We start from the raw sequence: 19,800 nt of genomic DNA on the forward strand, positions 1-19,800 counted from the left end.
CAATTGAAAACGTCTGGTCGATGGTGGCCGAGCAACTAGTTCGTCACAATACGCCCGTCACTATTCTTGATGAACTGTGGTATCATGTTGAAGCCGCATGGGCAGCTGTACCTGTACACCCCATCCAAGCTCTGTTTGACTCAATGCCCAGGCGGGTCAAGGCCGTTATTACGGCCAGAGGTGGTTGTTCTGGGTACTGATTTCTCAGGATCTATGCACCCAAATTGAGTGAAAATATAATCACATGTCATTTCTAATATAATATATTTGTCCAACGAATACCCGTTTATCATCTGCATTTCTTCTTGGTGTAGCAATTTTAATGACCAGTAGTGTACATCTACATCCACATACAAACTCCTAATGCTACCTTACGGAACATGGCGGAGGGTACCACGTACTACTGCTAGTCACTCCCATTCATATTCCACTCGCAAGTAGAGCGAGGGATAAACTACTTATGTAAGCCACGTCACTAGACCTAATATTTATCATCTTATTTTCGTAGGCTTGACGCAAAATATACGTTTGAGACAGTAAAATCGGTCTGTAATCGGATTCAAATGCCGGTCTCCAAATCCCCTCAATAGTTCTTCGCGAAATGAACCTCGTCTCCGTGCAGGGATTCCCCTTGGAGTTCACGAAGCATCTCCTTTACACCTGGGTGCTGATCGAACATACCGGTAACATATCTAGCAGCACGCCTGTGAATCGCTTCACTGTCTTCCTTTAATCCCACCTGGTGGGAATCCAAAAACTTAGAACAAATACTCAAGAGTGTGTTGTAGCAGCGTTGCTCCAGGGAAATGCCTGCAGCCGGTTGTTAACTACTGCTGTTTGCCCACTAACGACTATAACGCACTACTTTAGTTCCACCAGGGGAGCCGCGAATCAGACGAATGCTAAGAAATAAGAATGCACTGTCGCATTTAATCTGTGCTTGTTATTATGGAAAAGAGGTATACGTGATACACCTACGTCTTTTCAATGATTCATCGTTACAGAATGAATTTCAACGACAGTGTCTGATAACACTGTAGGGAACCAAGCTTTCTGTCGTGGAAGAAATCTCACCTCTTCTTTCGTCTTACGCCGAAGACGTAACACGAGTGCCATATACTTCCGCTTCCAATTTTAGGTGACATTAACTTTTCGAGTTCGGTGCAAGACCTCTGAGTGTGAACCTAGTTTCATAGGCAAATGAAGGATGGAAGTGATGTCCATCAGCGCCCAGCTACGACGAAATCAACAGCTACCATTCACAGCTATAATTTTAGTTTTCTAGTGTTTTCTTTGAACTTTCTAAATAACAGAAGGAAGGAGGAAATCGTGTTTAATTGGTCTGTCACGGGCGAGGTCATTAAATGCAGAGCACACGTCTGCATTGTGAAAGAATAAGGTACCAAATAGACCTTGTCGTTTCAAAGTGAGCTACCTTGTCTCTGTGCACTGCAGTAATAGACGTAGTAAATAATATCTCTGAAGACTGCTCCTACGTTGCCGAGGTATCGTCACAGCCTAGAGTGGAAATCTGGAGCTCGAGTCACATTCCTCACGTGTATGTGGTTTTTAAGTGTTCCGTTACTGATCTTCTATTCTCAAAAGTTGCTGAAAATGTGACAGAAACGATCGATATATCATATCAGTGACGTGTCTTCAAAACACTAGTTGAGATGGCTGAAGAGTTGTATAGTCGGTAGTTAATCTGAGAAAAAAATCATATAGGTTTTTAAAAAGAGGTAATTCGAGGAAACACTGTATTTTATTCAACACACTTTAGCTACAACAGGTGTTTCTTATAAAACTTGTCCACGTCAATATGTTTCCAGAAGCAATTTACTTTGTCATCCAGGATATCTACTTCGTTGTAGTCAAATGGGAAGCTACGAAAAGTGGAAGATTATGACATTGTTGAAGTTGCCGGTGACTATGAGGTTGCACATTTGCGGGAATATTTCACGTCACAGGTTTAGTGTAACTTCGAGTGTCCTTTTACTCTGTCCAGTGACATTAACGTGACCACCTGTCAAAAGTCAGAATAACGAGACAAGCAGGTAGAGTATCAGTAAGGTACTGTAAGTTACCGACAGGAATGTAAAGCCAGTATGCTAGGTTTCTCGGTTAAGGGTCCATGGAGCGAACAGCCCGATCGAGATCATCCCACAGATTGTCGACTGGGTTTAAATCCGGGGAGTCTGGCAGCGAGCGGATTATGGTAAACTAGCCATGGTGCCCTTCGAACCACGCACGTACGCTGCGAGCTGGACGACGTGTTGCATTGTCCTGTCGGCAGGTGCCATCCTGCCAAGGAAAAATGGGTGAACATCATACCAAGGATAGATGCATACTTGTACTCATCCATTGTACCTTCCACAATGACGAGATCACTTTGGGAATGCCATGAAAACATTCCCCAGGCGATAACGCTCGCTCCTTCTCTGCTTTTAGACGTCTCACGCCGTCGGTTCTAGGCGGTTCTAGGTGGTTCCGTCCTGAACCGCGCTACCGCTACGGTCGCAGGTTCAAATCCTGCCTCGGGCATGGATGTGTGTGATGTCCTTAGGTTAGTTAGGTTCAAGTACTTCTAAGTCTAGGGGACTGATGACCTCAGATGTTAAGTCCTATAGTGCTTAGAGCCATTTGAACCATTTGTTTCATGCAGTACACGCCAATGGCCATCTGTCTGATGGAGCATAAAACGTGATCGATCTCAAAAGGCCACCTGACACCACTCAGTGGAAGTCAAGTTCCGGTATTGGTGGGCAAATTCCAGACTTCGTCGACGATAAACAACAGTCAGCATGGGTGCATGAACTAGGAACCTGCTGCCAAGGCCCGTACGCTACAACATTCGCTGAACGGTCGTTGAGGAGACATTGTTGGCAACCCCTTTGTTCATCTAGGCGATCAGTTGCTTAGCAGTTGAAATCTATTCACCTGCACCCACCTCCACTGCCATCGATCACCTGTGTCATCTATGACTCGTACACTACAGTTGCCTCGGCGCCTTTTTTGGATAACGCCATTTTGCGATCCACTGTATACGTTAACCACGGTGCCACACGAACAGTGTACATACTTTGCCTTTTCGGAACTCCTTCCACCCTTGGCCCGAAAGCATGTTTGGACGTCAGAAAAATCGCTCTGTTCAGCATTACGACAACGACTGCACCTTTTTCGCGTCCCGCGGACATGCTTTATATAACCTCCATTGCTAGTGCTGTCACTTGCTGTCTGTGAGTGATAATTGCACGTTGATGTCGAACATAGGTGGTGGTCACATTAATGTTACAGAACTGTGTATTGCTTGTGCCATACAGGAGACTTACCTCATGTCGGCAACAAAGTTCCCAGAAAACGATATTTTCAGTTTTTAGAACCATGATCTTTCCTTTGGATGTTACTTTCCAAGATCTCTTACATAAATAAACTGAATTACAACGGGAGCAATGCGTGGGGTTTTTTGGTTCCATGTCTCCCTATCTCCAAAAGTCACTTTACGGACACACAATGACGAGCATGTGGACTTAAAAATTCATTCTCAATGCAATATACAGTATACTCGTCGTTCGCTGTAAGGATAGTGGAAGAAATAAAACTGTTGACTCAAAATGAATATTTTCTGAGTGTCGACTCAGTTCATAAATGGTACAAATGGCTCTAAGCACTATGGGACGTACCATCTGAGATCATCAGTGCGCTAGACTTAGAACTACTTAAACCTAACTAATCTAAGGACTTCACACACATCCATGCTGGAGGCAGGATTCGAACCTGCAGCGCGGTTCCGGACTGAAGCGCCTAGAACCGCTCGGCCACAGCGGCCGGCACTCAGTTCATATTTATGACTGATACTGATAATGAATCTATAGATAAAGGTATATGATATAATCGTTGATGAACAGTTTTAAGTAAATACAAAGCTGCAGTAACACCCGTGATAATAATACGTTGATATGTAATACAGGAACCAATGAAATAAAAAATATTACACCATAAAAATTATGATTCCTTCGCAAACAGATCGTCACGTACATGCCTAGAGTAACAAAAATTTTCATTGACAGTGGAAGCCTTATAATTTGATGACACAATGCTGCTTACAGTTCTGGTCTCTCATCCTTACATTACGTAACGAGAATCCCACGTCTTTCCACCAGCTCTTTGACACCCAGTGCGTATTATTTTTCATAGGACACTCAGTAAGTATTATTTTTCGTAGACACCAATCAGCAAATGTACTTAAATAAAGAAAGACTTAGCGCCTTCTGTCAATGAAAATAGTATAATTATTATAGGACTGAATTATGTTGGTACTGACAAAAAATCATGTGCATTAATTGGAGTTACAAAGAAACCTGCATCACAAAATGGAGACATTTTTGTAAATAATGATTTGAATGCGGCCTTTGGATATTCAGTGTACACTAGGACTTTGCAGGATCGTCTCTGAGGATCTTCCCTCCATGCTGCTAACGGAAGACACATCGCGCTAGACCACTACACGTTGCTGTTACTGTGAAAAAGAGTTAGCCGCACTTGACGCAGCCACTTTCTGTACTACAGAAGGGCCAGTGCCCACATACATGGTGTAAATATCATAACAATTGACAAAATTTTCGGGAAACGTAACACAGAAAGGGTACATGTGGCATATAAAACTTATAGAAAGCTACACGGGAAAAACAATGGTGCCATTCATTTGTAAATAACTTAATTCATTCTCGAGCTACGACTGATGTCTCTCCTTATGAGTGACATGAAAGCTGATGGCTAAAACACAAGCCGAATGCACTGAGATTCTGATATCAGAAGAGGTGATCGCCATTCTGTTGATATCTATGTTAACGGAGGGGTAAACAAAATCACAGGTACTTCTCAAACTGGATGGATCCATCTAGTATAGTTGTCACCTCAAAAGTCATGGTTTAGTGTGAAATGCGGGATTCTCGTATTATTAGACAGCCCTTCATTCATGGTACACTAAAGACAGTATGTTACCAGCAATTGTTAGACGCAAATATGCTGCCGTCGCTGTTGTCAGAGGGCAAGATATTTCTAACTTAATTCCTGTACAATGACACCTCACCTCGTTACAAGTCAGCTGTTCGGGCAAAGCTTGATATCCAGTAACATTGGAGATGAGTAAGTCACACAGGTCGCTACGTTTTCCGCTACGTTTCCCCGATTTGATGCCGTTTGATTTCTATCTGTGGGAACAAGCGAAGGCAGATTTGTATTGGGGTGAAGATCAGAAATCTTGTAAACCTCAGAAAGCGAATTATACATGCTTGAGCTGGCATTCAGATACATGTGTCGGTTGAACTAAATGAGGAATGGGTAAAGCTATAAACAACAACCACGCAACTTCTTGGACACAACGTTGTGCACGTCCTGCAGCCTTTATGCATCGTCAGAACAGTTTATCTTGTTCAGTATCAAAGATGCTACGTAATTCGAGAATGAATAGAATTTTGCTCAAGTGAAAGACACCATTTATTTCTGTTTGATTTGCCGCACGACTCCATCTGCAAAACATGAGTGGCATCTAGTATAGCTACTTGCCCGCCCGGCTAGCCGCGCGGTCTAACGCGCTGCTTCCCGAGCGGGAAGGTGTGCCGGTCCCCGGCACGAATACGCCCGGCGGATTAATGTCGAGATCCGGTGTGCCGGCCAGCCTGTGGATAGTCTTAAAGGCGGTTTTCCATCTACCTTGGCGAATGCGGGATGGTTCCCCTTCAGTTACAATGTGTCAGCGATTGATATGCAAACACCGTTTCTACGTACGCGTCCACCATAATTATTCTACCTCGCAAATGTTTGGGGTTACACTCGTCTGGTATGAGATGTTCCCGGAGGGGTCCACTGGTGGCCGAACCGCACATTAACCCAGTTTTTGGTGTGGGTCGGCGATGGCGTGGGTGGACTGCTATGGCCTGGGTTGTCAACCACTGAGGGCTACGGCGGGACGAACCCTCTCCGGCGTTTCTAGGTCCCCTGTTTTATACAAGACAATACAATACAATGGCTACTTAAAAAGTGGTCACCATGTGGATAATATAACATCATAGGTTTTCATCTTCTCTCTTATCATACCACTTGACTTTATTTTTCTTTTCATGTACCTGTTTTTGTATCAGAAGCCTGTGAACCACCTTGTAGAAGCACTGATTAACCAACACTGAAGCGAGCACAGTTATAGTCCAGCACCAACACACAATGTAAGCAGTAACAATATTAATTCTGTGATGTATATGGTGATAACAATGTGATTAGTCGTCAATTAAACTTTCTACATATAATTGTGGATAAATGTAAGGTAACGGAAAATGCTCAGTATAATTTGAACTGAAAAATGGATAGCAAGATAGGAATGATAGCCGGCCTTTGTGGCCGAGCGGCTCTAGGCGCTTCAGTCCGGAACCGCGCTGCTGGTCCGATCGCAGGTTCGAATCCTGCCTCGGGCATGGATGTGTGTGATGTTCTTAGGTTAGTTAGGTTTAAGTAGTTCTAAGTCAAGGTGGCTGATGACCTCAGATGTTAAGTCCCATAGTGCTTAGAGCCATTTTTATGAATGATAATTCTAACGTTTCAAGTAGACATGCCCCCCTGGATGGCCGAGCGCATTAGAGCGTCGTTTGCGAGATTGGGAGAGACGAATATGATCCGTACCGAATCCGTGTCGTGAGATGTCGCGTTTGAGTGGATTCCTACGTCCAGATAGGTGAATATCGCACTGGTATCTACGTGCCACGTCAGATACGATGTTACGAAAAAATTTAGAAAAGGTTCTCACGCTTGAACATAAACTCCTTCCTGTGGGAAGGAAAGTCATCCGGCCACCAACTGTCACTAACATTGCCGAAATTCATGTAAGAAACGCCGACCGGCCGGCCGGTGTGGCCGTGCGGTTCTAGGCGCTTCAGTCTGGAACCGCGTGACCGCTACGGTCGCTGGTTCGAATCCTGCCTCGGGCATGGATGTGTGTGTTGTCTTTAGGTTAGTTAGGTTTACTTAGTTCTAAGTTCTAGGCGACTGACCGAGCGAGGTGGCGCAGTGGTTAGATACTGGACTCGCATTCGGGAGGACGACGGTTCAATCCCGCGTCCGGCCATCCTGATTTAGGTTTTCCGTGATTTCCCTAAATCACTCCAGGCAAATGCCGGGATGGTTCCTCTGAAAGGGCACGGCCGACTTCCTTCCCCATCCTTCCCTACTCCGATGAGACCTATGACCTCACTGTCTGGTCTCCTTCCCCAAACAACCCAACCCAAACCCCTCTAGGCGACTGATAAGTCGCATAGTGCTCAGAGCCATTTTGAAACGCCGACCCCTTTGTGGAACGGGAAAAGCATCATTAGTGATTTACGTAGATTAAATGAAATAGAATGTATAAATCTGTGCTAACCTTTTTACAATGTCTCAGAAATAATTTTCTCTTATACGCTGTTGGAATTGAGACGTCTGAAAGTGAGTAGAAGAGCCGGACAGGGGAGAAACAAGGAGGAAGCGACAGGTGGGAGCGGGGGTGGAGGGGAGTGGGGGCGCAGTGGGCTGTGGAGGGGGTCGCGGCGGGCGAGTAATGAATGGCATGTGAGGCCACTCGCGGCCGCCAACTTTGCTCCTCAACTGCGCCCAATATGACGGCGCCTCGAGTGCTACAACCGGGCTATTTTTATATACTGGCTTATTTGTTGACAAACGACTCGAAAACTTTGCGATGAGCCTATATTAGTTTCTTCATATTGTGCCCCTCGTTGCCAGCCGAGTGCGGCTAGCACGGTACCTGCCGCAGCTCAACTTTGTGTTCCACGATATTTGTTTCGTTTGCCGCGACTGAATACGCCGGTCTCGGAGGGCGATCAGCAGAACAACCTATCAGCACGAACTAAGCTAGCGTCAATAACTTTTTACCGAAAGATCAAGTGTTTCACGTCGAGAATTTCTAAATGTAAATCTTGCAGAAATCTAAAAATTTGAGTCTGCTGTGAGCCTGAACTATTTTTTTCCCGAAAACCAGATGCATATCACGCTTTTAGTCGAAACAGTACCTTTACGTTAGAGCATACACCTAATTATCGTTGCGCCCCGTGACGTCTCCTCTATGACTGACAGTTATCCCTTTCATTCATGATATTCCTATTTTTGCATGTTTGATAAATATACCTTTTTCCTATGGGGCACCGCAGTCACAGATTTTTGAATGAAAGCGTCATTCAACATTAGGCTCTATAATCATTAGTGCTTCTTCTTGGGCAATTAACTATTTTCATCTTAAAATGCCGTTTTCATGTGTTTTATGGTATGAAAAGCATACTGCTCCACCGCCACTAAGGGGCACTACAGTTCGAAAGTGACATAATGCCAAGTAATTTTCTAGAACAACATGCAATAAACATCAACGTGGCAGCGAATTTACACCGTGTGCTGCCGTGCTATCATTCATGACGATTTAGAAATTGTACTGTTCTTTAGAGTTTGACATCCATATAGTGCAGTAATGTCTGCAGCGTAGTTGAAACGACCTTGGTAACATTGGGCGAGACCCTTGTATGAGTAGAGAATACCAGATAGGTTATTTTAAATGGCATTTTTTATTCGAGCCTAACAGACTCAGTTTTCAGCGTTTATTTTCGGGATGGTGCTATAGGAATTAGGTAGCAAGTAAAACATCAGAAGGAGAACTAACATTCAACATGAATCTAACATCCAACACCCAGCTGGCCGGAGTGGCCGAGCGGTTCTAGGCGCTACAGTCTGGAACCGCAAGACCACTACGGTCGCAAGTTCGAATCCTACCTCGGGCATGGATGTGTGTGATGTCCTTAGTCTACTTAGGTTTAAGTAGTTCTAAGTTCTAGGGGACTGATGACCTCAGCAGTTAAGTCCCATAGTGCTCAGAACCATTTGAACCATCCAATACCCAGACAGTGAATACAGGATACAAAAAACAAAAATTCAGATAACAAGACAGTCAGGTGGAGAGACAAACCATTAATTCTATATCAGCGGAGTGAGAAGAAATTATACTATTGATAAGAGATCAGCAGAGTGAGAAGAAATTATACTATTAGTAAGAGCAGAGAGGCGCACCTGATGTACAACAGTCTGCTGAGACTCTTAATCACGCGACATTATTTCAGACCATGGCATCACCATCGGACTCCTTCGTGGTATAATCTGCTTGAATTGTCAGAAAAATCAAACGCACTGAAATTAATCAATTAACCTCATAATTTAGATTACAATGGCAAATGCAGTCCTCCCTGTGGCATTAGAGAAGAAAAAGAGACGCTAGGGAAATATTCATTCAAGTTAAGTGGTCTCTAGGTGGTTCTACATCCCATGCAGTATATCGCACAAAGGCAGTAACTCGAACCAGAACAATCAATCCAACTGTATAGATGGTGAACATTAATAAAATCGACAAACTACGGGGACGAATTCCTAACTGGAAATGGAGGAAAAAAGGTCCTATGAACACGTTCCCGGAAATGCATTTTTACTACGGTACTGACAAATGATAGTTGCTCTAATCACATGGCGTATGTTCTTTGTGTGCTGCTGGCTATAAGATTGACGCAGCGTACTGTAAGCAGCAAATGGTCCGGTATTCACATCGGGAACACGCCGAGGTGGTGTTTGTGTACGGACAAGCAGATGGAAACGGTCAAGAGGCAGCACGGCTTTAACAAAGCAAGTATCCTCACAGGCACAAAATACATCACAAAACATTTCAAGCTCTTTTTGGTCGTTTATGTGAACACCGGTACTTTCAGGGGAACGAACGTGCAGGGAGGCGGCTGACTCTTTGTGGAGAGTTCCCAGAAGAAACTCTACGTTCACTCAGTGTCACCGAGAGGGAGAATTCTTTTCCATAGAAAAAAATAGAAAACTGTATTCATGCACCACACAGTCGATACCACTCATTCAGGGATAATGTTACTTGACACCGCTAAATCGTGGGTTTTCAGTCACCATCACCAGGAAGAATTCATATCCACACAGACATATTCATTAACATATTTGTATAAACTGTAGGTACGGTTATAAAACTTTATTTTCACGTTGAGTGACAGCTGCTGCAGCGATGATGGCACCTTGTCTGTAAGAAGAACAAGTTAATAAGTATATTATAAATATTAGTGACGCCTTTCTTTTCTTCACTATCGGTACTAATAATTACATGATGACTGTCTAGCCGCTATACACTTACTGTTTCAGAGTTCTCATATGACTAGTTGAACACTTTAATGATAGCTATAAATATGTACGTTTTAGATTAATGAATAATGTTATTGTCTCTGACACTAAATGTAGTGTTCATTGTTATCTTAGCATCGACTGAATGCTCGACTGATTAATCGCTTATATTGTATAAGAAAACATGTTGTTTCAAGTTTTCTTGGGCATTCTATGTGGCTTCTGCTCTTTGTAAAATGTAAAGTAGAAATCTATGCTTGCACACTGCGTGCGGCGTGATGTGTGTTCATGGTATGTGCAGGGCTATTACAAATGATTGAAGCTATTTCATAAATTCACTGTAGCTCCATTCATTGACATATGGTCACGACACACTACAGATACGTAGAAAAACTCATAAAGTTTTGTTCGGCTGAAGCCGCACTTCAGGTTTCTGCCGCCAGAGCGCTCGAGAGCGCAGTGAGACAAAATGGCGACAGGAGCCGAGAAAGCGTATGTCGTGCTTGAAATGCACTCAGGTCAGTCAGTCATAACAGTGCAACGACACTTCAGGACGAAGTTCAACAAAGATCCACCAACTGCAAACTCCATTCGGCGATAGTATGCGCAGTTTAAAGCTTCTGGATGCCTCTGTAAGGGGAAATCAACGGGTCGACCTGCAGTGAGCGAAGAAACGGTTGAACGCGTGCGGGCAAGTTTCACGCGTAGCCGCGGAAGTCGACGAATAAAGCAAGCAGGGAGCTAAACGTACCACAGCCGACGGTTTGTAAAATCTTACGGAAAAGGCTAAAGCAGAAGCATTTCTTAAACAGGAGATTGGACAACCGATGGATCGGTCGTGGTGGAGATCATGATCAACAATTCATGTCATGGCCTCCACGCTCTCCCGACTTAGCCCCATGCGATTTCTTTCTGTGGGGTTATGTGAAAGATTCAGTGTTTAAACCTCCTCTACCAAGAAACGTACCAGAACTGCGAGCTCGCATCAACGATGCTTTCGAACTCATTGATGGGGACATGCTGCGCCGAGTGTGGGAGGAACTTGATTATCGGCTTGATGTCTGCCGAATCACTAAAGGGGCACATATCGAACATTTGTGAATGCCTAAAAAAACTTTTTGAGTTTTTGTATGTGTGTGCAAAGCATTGTGAAAATATTTCAAATAATAAAGTTGTTGTGGAGCTGTGAAATCGCTTCAATCATTTGTAATAACCCTGTATATTGTAATCGCGACTGATTTACAGCACAACTGCGGCTTACGTGGCGTAATTGCCGTGTAATTTAGGGGTCTTTTGTGATGTATACGTGGCATATGTATGAACTTGTGGTGTCCTGTTGGAGTAAACTGTAAAACAAATCCATGCCTGGAGAGTACAGACTTTGTAGATACTTTGACTAGAAGAGAGCGTGCTCGCATCTCAAAAATGGACTGATCAGAGCACAAATGCAACATTCTCAATACTCACGTGATGACTTTCATCACGAACGCACATCATGCTTCTTCCTTCTTCGTATCTTAACATATGTAGATCGACCACATCAACAAAAATTGTGTGTCTGTTCTATCGATTTACGTCACGAAGTTCAAATATATGGCGCTGTCTCTCTCTCTCTCTCTCTCTCTCTCTCTCTGTGTGTGTGTGTGTGTGTGTGTGTGTGTGTGTGTGTGTGCGTGTGCGTGTGTGTGTGTGGGGGGGGGCTCATCTGCCGTTATTTATTGATACGGTTGAAAATAAAAACAATTGATTTACAACCAACAATTACAGTAATAGCCAGCCTTTGTCATACTATATTCCTCCTGACGGCTAGACGATTAAAAAAAAAAAGATTTAGATGTGTGCTGTTATGAACACTTCCCTGTCGCCCATTGCACTGTGGGCTGTTGCTGCTGTTGTGATGCTTCAGGCAGGAATATCTGTGTCTCTTCGTCTGTAAATATAACAACATACACGTAATAATAATAAGAACCATAGAAATAACGTTTAGAGATGAACGAAATATTGACTAAACAAGTCTTTCCAACGCAACTCACAGCCGCTTCTTACGTGATGGGAGAATCAAAAGGTACTTTAAATGTCATATATAATTCTAAAAATTGCAACGTACCGCGTTGGCGCACCAAATTATGTGAAGCATCATCTTTCCATTGTGTTGCACTGCCATTACTTGTTGAACAATGCTCCTCTTCTCAGCAGTAAGAGGCTCCTGTATTATCATGATTTCCATTTTTTATGTAAGAAGCTGCGGGCACATCCCTCTGATAAATGCTTACAACGAATAGACTTGTTAAAGTCTGGTTTTCTTAATGCAAGCGTCTCATCAATTGAACAAGTGAGACCTAGACCGAGGTACAGAATGCGTACAAATAACGACAAACACACAGCTAGAAATTAAAATTGCGCATGGGTAAAGGGGTGGAGGGGGGGGGGGGGGGGAGAGGAAGCTGGCACGCCATTGGTGCAGTGAGGCCACACAGCGTTTCGCAAAACATGTAACGTCAAATGTCACAGGTTAATGGGCTGGAAGGGAGGGATAGGGGGGCATTGTGGGAATGCTGATGCTGATGTCGTCGAAATGCAACAAGAACAATTGCCTGAGCACAGGATGCTGACGTTATCGATTCCGGGAAATCCGATCTTGACGTCATTAATTGCAGGGTAACTGTTGCTGATATCAGCGATTAGGGCCAGAATGCCCTGTGATACTTTACTTCCGTTGTGATTTCATCCTGTACACCAGAGCAAAAATTGTGATCGCACTGCCCTCCAATGGGATGTGATCATCATTAATCATTTTCTTTTACTCACACGTCTAGCTCCGTAGGACGACACCGAGAAGCAAATGTCCAAGGTCACGGAACGTGTCAGTAAATGAAATTACAACATAAGAGTAACAACAGATAAAATAAAACGTTTATGAACTCAACAAAAGTCAAGCCATAAGTTTAAGTGAACGCAATCAACAACATAGTATAACAAACTGCTTAATTTTCAAGGAATTCCTCAACAGAATAGAAGGAGTGACCCATGAGGAAACTCTTCAGTTTCGATTTGAAAGCTCGTGGATTACTGCTAAGATTTTTGAATTCTTGTGGTAGCTTATTGAAAACGGCAGTATAGTACATTCCTTTCTGCACAGGAGTTAAGAAAGGGCAATCCAAATGCAGATTGGATTTCTGCCTAGCATCAACTGACTGAGAGCTGCTAATACTTGGAAATAAGCTGATATTGTTAACAAGAAATGACAGTAAAGAATATATGTATTGAGAGGCCAGTGTCAGAATACCCAGACTAGTGAACAGTGGTCAACAAGGGGTTCGCGAACTTACACCACTTATTGCCCGAACTCTCCGTTTCCGAGCCACAAATACCCTTTTAGAACGGGAAGAGTTACCCCAAAATATAATGCTATGCGACATAAGCGAATGAAAATAATCAAAGTAGACTAATTTTCTTGTCGAACGATCACTTACTTTACATACCATTCGAATTGTGAAAACGGCAGCATTAAGTCTTTGAACAAGATCCTAAACGTGGGCTTTCCACATCAGATCTATCTTAACACCTAGAAATTTGAACTCGTCAGTTTTACTAATCATATGCCCATTCTCTGAAATAGCCCATTCCGTGAATGGGCTGTTGACCCACGTTGCCCTTAGTAGAGAGCTAATCATCTACCGGGTATCGGCAGTGTGAAAGGTTGTCATGAACTGTCGTTTTCGACCGCGAAATGTGTGGCAATCGACGCACCAAGGAAATGGGTGGATTCATTGACGCCCTTTATGCCACACGCTGAGGTCTTTTAGTGCCGTTTCTGAGCGACGGTGCGTCAGCAATGTTCTCCTCAGAGACCCATACGAAAATCGCGTGATTTCAATGTTGGACATCACGGTTCGGACATCCATCGCTAGGGCGTCAAATGAAGAAGGGAACGAAGGAAGGAAAAGGAGAACGAAGATTAGAGTTTAACGTCCCCTCTACATCGAGGTCATTGGCAACGGAGAACAAACCAGGAATGTTTCAAGGAGGGGAAGGAACAATCCCGGCATGAGCCTGGAGAGATTTGGGGAAAACACTGGTACTTAAAGCTGAACGGCAGGAGAAGGATTTGAACCGTTGTCCTCCCGAATGCGACTCCTGTGTGATAGCCACTGCACCTCCTCTCCCGATACTCAAGAGTATTTGCATCATAATAAAGCAAACTAGTGGACTCTTATGACCCTAATTTCAAACTTGTGCGTGCTAATGGGAGACAGTTACGGGGTTGCGAAGAGATCATTTAATTGTGTTGAGCAGAGTGTTTTAGAATAATGGAATAACAAACTGAAACCGACCTTGGACATCATGAATTTGGGAACACACGAGGCAATACTGACCCTTAGACTTATCTTAGAGGATAAGTTAAATAAAGGCAAACCTAAGTTTATAGCTTTTTAGGCTTAGAAAGGGCTTTTGACGGTGTTGACTCAAATGCTCTTTATTATATTCTGAAGGTAGCTGGGGTAAAATACGGGGAGCCAAAGATTGTATACTACTTGTACAAAAATGGTTCAAATAGCTCTGAGCACTATGGGACTTAACACTACTTGTACAGAAACCAGACGGGAATTATAAGATCCGAAGGGCATGGAGGGGAAGCACTGGTTGAGAAGAGAGTGAAACAGGGATGTAGCTTATCTCCAGTGTTACTCAATTTGAACATTGAGCAATTTGTGAAAAACCAGAGATAAATTTCGAAAGGTTATTAATGTTTTGGTTTCCCGATGACATCGTAATCTTGTCAGAGACAGCGAAGGACTTGGAAGTGCAGTTCAGTGGAATGGACAGTATCTTGAAAATAGTATAAAAATGAACATTAACAGAAGCAGAACAATAGTAGCAGAATGTATTCGAATTAAAAGTGGCCATGCTGAGGGAATTAGGTGAGATAATGGGACGCTAAAGGTAGAACATAAGTTTTGCTATTTGGGCAGTAAAATAACTACTAACGGCAGAAGTAAGGAAGTTAGAAAACATACACAGACAATGTCAAGAAAAGCATTTGAGAAGAAGAGAAGTTTCTTAACGCTGGATTCAAGTAAGTGTGTTGGCAAGTATGTATTGAAGACATTTATCTCGAGTGTGGTCTTGTACGGGAATGAAACGTGGACAGTAAGCAACGCAGGCAAGAAGGGAATAGAAGCCTTTGAAATGTGGTGCTACAGAAGAATGCTGAAGATTAGATGGGTAGTTCGCGGAACTAATGGGGAAGTACAGAACAGAACTGAGGAGAAAAGAAATCTGTGGCATTACACGACTGAAAGAAGAGATGAGTTCTTGGGATAGAATCTGAGTTTATCATTGAAGGGAAGTGTGGGGGTGGGTGAGGGGGTGGCCAAATTGCAGAGGGAGAATAAGAGACGGGTCCAGTAATCAGGCTGAAATGGATGTGGATTACAGTAGCTATTCAGAGATCGAGAGGCTGTCGGGTTTGCTGAGGCAGCCATTTCTGTATGAATAGTAACCGTTGCTACAGCTACCCCGGGATTATTGATGCAAATCCGTGCGATAACATCATTAAGTCTGATCTCTTAATCACCTACATATTTACCATACATTCTACAACGGCACGTTTCTATATTACTTACCCAATGTCTTTTCTGAGAAACATTTAGAACGTTTTCAATAGTAATTCTGTCTCTTCATTCAGTTATGAAACTATAATTTGTGTATATATATATATATATATATATATATATATATATATATATATACACTCCTGGAAATGGAAAAAAGAACACATTGACACCGGTGTGTCAGACCCACCATACTTGCTCCGGACACTGCGAGAGGGCTGTACAAGCAATGATCACACGCACGGCACAGCGGACACACCAGGAACCGCGGTGTTGGCCGTCGAATGGCGCTAGCTGCGCAGCATTTGTGCACCGCTGCCGTCAGTGTCAGCCAGTTTGCCGTGGCGTACGGAGCTCCATCGCAGTCTTTAACACTGGTAGCATGCCGCGACAGCGTGGACGTGAACCGTATGTGCAGTTGACGGACTTTGAGCGAGGGCGTATAGTGGGCATGCGGGAGGCCGGGTGGACGTACCGCCGAATTGCTCAACACGTGGGGCGTGAGGTCTCCACAGTACATCGATGTTGTCGCCAGTGGTCGGCGGAAGGTGCACGTGGCCGTCGACCTGGGACCGGACCGCAGCGACGCACGGATGCACGCCAAGACCGTAGGATCCTACGCAGTGCCGTAGGGGACCGCACCGCCACTTCCCAGCAAATTAGGGACACTGTTGCTCCTGGGGTATCGGCGAGGACCATTCGCAACCGTCTCCATGAAGCTGGGCTACGGTCCCGCACACCGTTAGGCCGTCTTCCGCTCACGCCCCAACATCGTGCAGCCCGCCTCCAGTGGTGTCGCGACAGGCGTGAATGGAGGGACGAATGGAGACGTGTCGTCTTCAGCGATGAGAGTCGCTTCTGCCTTGGTGCCAATGATGGTCGTATGCGTGTTTGGCGCCGTGCAGGTGAGCGCCACAATCAGGACTGCATATGACCGAGGCACACAGGGCCAACACCCGGCATCATGGTGTGGGGAGCGATCTCCTACACTGGCCGTACACCACTGGTGATCGTCGAGGGGACACTGAATAGTGCACGGTACATCCAGACCGTCATCGAACCCATCGTTCTACCATTCCTAGACCGGCAAGGGAACTTGCTGTTCCAACAGGACAATGCACGTCCGCATGTATCCCGTGCCACCCAACGTGCTCTAGAAGGTGTAAGTCAACTACCCTGGCCAGCAAGATCTCCGGATCGGTCCCCCATTGAGCATGTTTGGGACTGGATGAAGCGTCGTCTCACGCGGTCTGCACGTCCAGCACGAACGCTGGTCCAACTGAGGCGCCAGGTGGAAATGGCATGGCAAGCCGTTCCACAGGACTACATCCAGCATCTCTACGATCGTCTCCATGGGAGAATAGCAGCCTGCATTGCTGCGAAAGGTGGATATACACTGTACTAGTGTCGACATTGTGCATGCTCTGTTGCCTGTGTCTATGTGCCTGTGGTTCTGCCAGTGTGATCATGTGATGTATCTGACCCCAGGAATGTGTCAATAAAGTTTCCCCTTCCTGGGACAATGAATTCACGGTGTTCTTATTTCAATTTCCAGGAGTGTATATTATATACTTTTTATTAAGTGATGCTGGATTTGTCTTTCTTCAGTTCCTTCAGGTACATATTTTTCACTTTGTTATTGGCACTCGCAACTTATACTGCGCGTTTGACCTGAAATTATAAACGTCGTACATTCAACTGTCATGGTGTAATAGCTGGGGATTGTTTTATTTAATATATATATATATATATATATATATATATATATATATATATATATATATATGTACGACGTTTATAATTTCAGGTCAAACGCGCAGTATAAGTTGCGAGTGCCAATAACAAAGTGAAAAATATGTACCTGAAAGAACTGAAGAAAGACAAATCCAGCGTCACTTAGTAAAACATCACGCAACATACAACAAAAAACACTAAATATGAAAAACAGCATCTAACATACAAGAAACTTATGGGTGACGTTAGCGCCACACAATCTCGTTTGCCGCTCCTGTAGCTGGCAAGTAGTCCCGCAGCGTGCCCCAGTGTTTTATTCCAGTGGTGAGTAAAATTTAGTATGCGCGCGCAAAGCGAATGAAATCAGATGTGGGGAAAGCTTCCAAATCCAACATTATGACCTCACGCTGCATGCAGCAGCAAAAGTATTCCACAGCGGTTATTCATTCATTAAGCCTTAGCAAAGTATGATAAACTGGGATTATGGAATGTAACCGAGACGACACCAATCATCCCTGTCTGCACAGGTTTCATAAGTGAGATACTTGTCTGCTTTTATCTTTTTGGAGCGATTGATACCACACTTCGTAGGCTCTTCTTTTACTAACAGTTGTATATTTTATGCTACTGCGGAAAAGCGATACACAACAGACTCATGATAATTTCGATTGAGGAACACATAAACTTGTATATGTAACAGAAGTCAGAATGAGTGTTGTAAGACAACAGAGGGTCGCGGCTAACATGTGCGCGTCTGATAGAGGACGCGATCGCCAGGCAAGCGTATTCGCGACGTATTAGCATCTCACTGTCGTATTGCAGTGGACGACCCTACTATTCGCAGGATATACGCACTGTCTGAAAGGCAGCCGGTAAACGGAAAGGCTTGGTTGGATGCTTTAGGGACTAAACTACTGGGTTATCAGTCGCTCTTTTCGAGGTCACACGGTTCTCGGATGGAAACCATGTGCGAAATGAATCCTATCACTTAAAACCGGTGAAAGGAACCAATTTCGTAGAGCGTGTGGTGTCACCGCCAGACACCACACTTGCTAGGTGGTAGCCCTTAAATCGGCCGCGGTCCGTTAGTCTACTATCAGTGATTGCAGACCGAGTGCCGCCACACGGCAGGTCTAGTATAGAGAGACTCCCTCGCACTCGCCCCAGTTGTACAGCCGACTTTGCTAGCGATGGTTCACTGTCTACCTACGCTGTCATTTGTAGAGACGATAGTTTAGCATAGCCTTCAGCTACGTCATTTGCTACGACCTAGCAAGGCGCCATATTCAGTAATTAGAATGAATTCTGAATAGACAATATTGTGAATCATGTACCGTCAAGAGCGACCTTCATCATTAATGGATTAAAGTTAAGTATCAAACTAATTATGTCCTCTTTCTGAATTCTAATTCCTTGTCATGTTCCAGACCTCACGTCAGTATAATTCTTCCCTCCTCACGCCAGCCTGCGTGCATTTCGGCCTCCTCTAGTAACACGGTGTTGGCTCTTGCCAACACAACAGAACGAACTGTGTGACCACACAGAAGGCGAAAACGAAAGAAGCAAGCCAAAAGTGAGGAAAGGTTTCTGCAATTAATATTTCTTTTACGTCTACATTTAAATGTTTGTTCCGCAAGGCTCCTTGTGGTATGTTGGGGAGGATCTTTTTGCACCAGTGGTGACTGATGACCTGAGAAGTTAAGTCGCATAGTGCTCAGAGCCATTTGACTACATTTCCTTATGATTTTTCCAGTGAATCTCAATCTGGCATCTGAGTAATTGCGATACGTATACTCCTGGATATTTTATGGAAGTAACTGATTCCAGTGATTGTTCTGTAATTTTGTAATCATAAAATAAATTGCCTTTCTCTTAATGTATTCGCCTTTAGTTACATCTGCTTAAGTAGAGGGTCAACTGCCACTCCCTGCACCACGTGTCGATGCTCTGCAGGCCTTCCTGCATTTCATTACAATTTTCTAGCGTTGCTAGCTGTATACAACAGCATCATCTGCGAAAAGCTTCATGGAACTTCCGACGGTATCTACTGAGTAATTTATTTGTATATATACTGTGAAAAGCAATGGTCCTCTAACACTATCCTGGGGCACTCCCGAAGTTGCTGTTACGTCTGAAGTCTTCTATTCGTTCAGAATAACATGCTGTGTTATGTTTGCTAGAAACTCTTCTCTCCGGTCACACAGTTCGTCTGGTATTCCATACGCTTGCGTTTTGTTCATTAGACGAG

The sequence above is a fragment of the Schistocerca americana genome, chromosome X, assembly GCF_021461395.2.
Source record: "Schistocerca americana isolate TAMUIC-IGC-003095 chromosome X, iqSchAmer2.1, whole genome shotgun sequence".
Classification (NCBI taxonomy): Eukaryota; Metazoa; Arthropoda; class Insecta; order Orthoptera; family Acrididae; genus Schistocerca; species Schistocerca americana.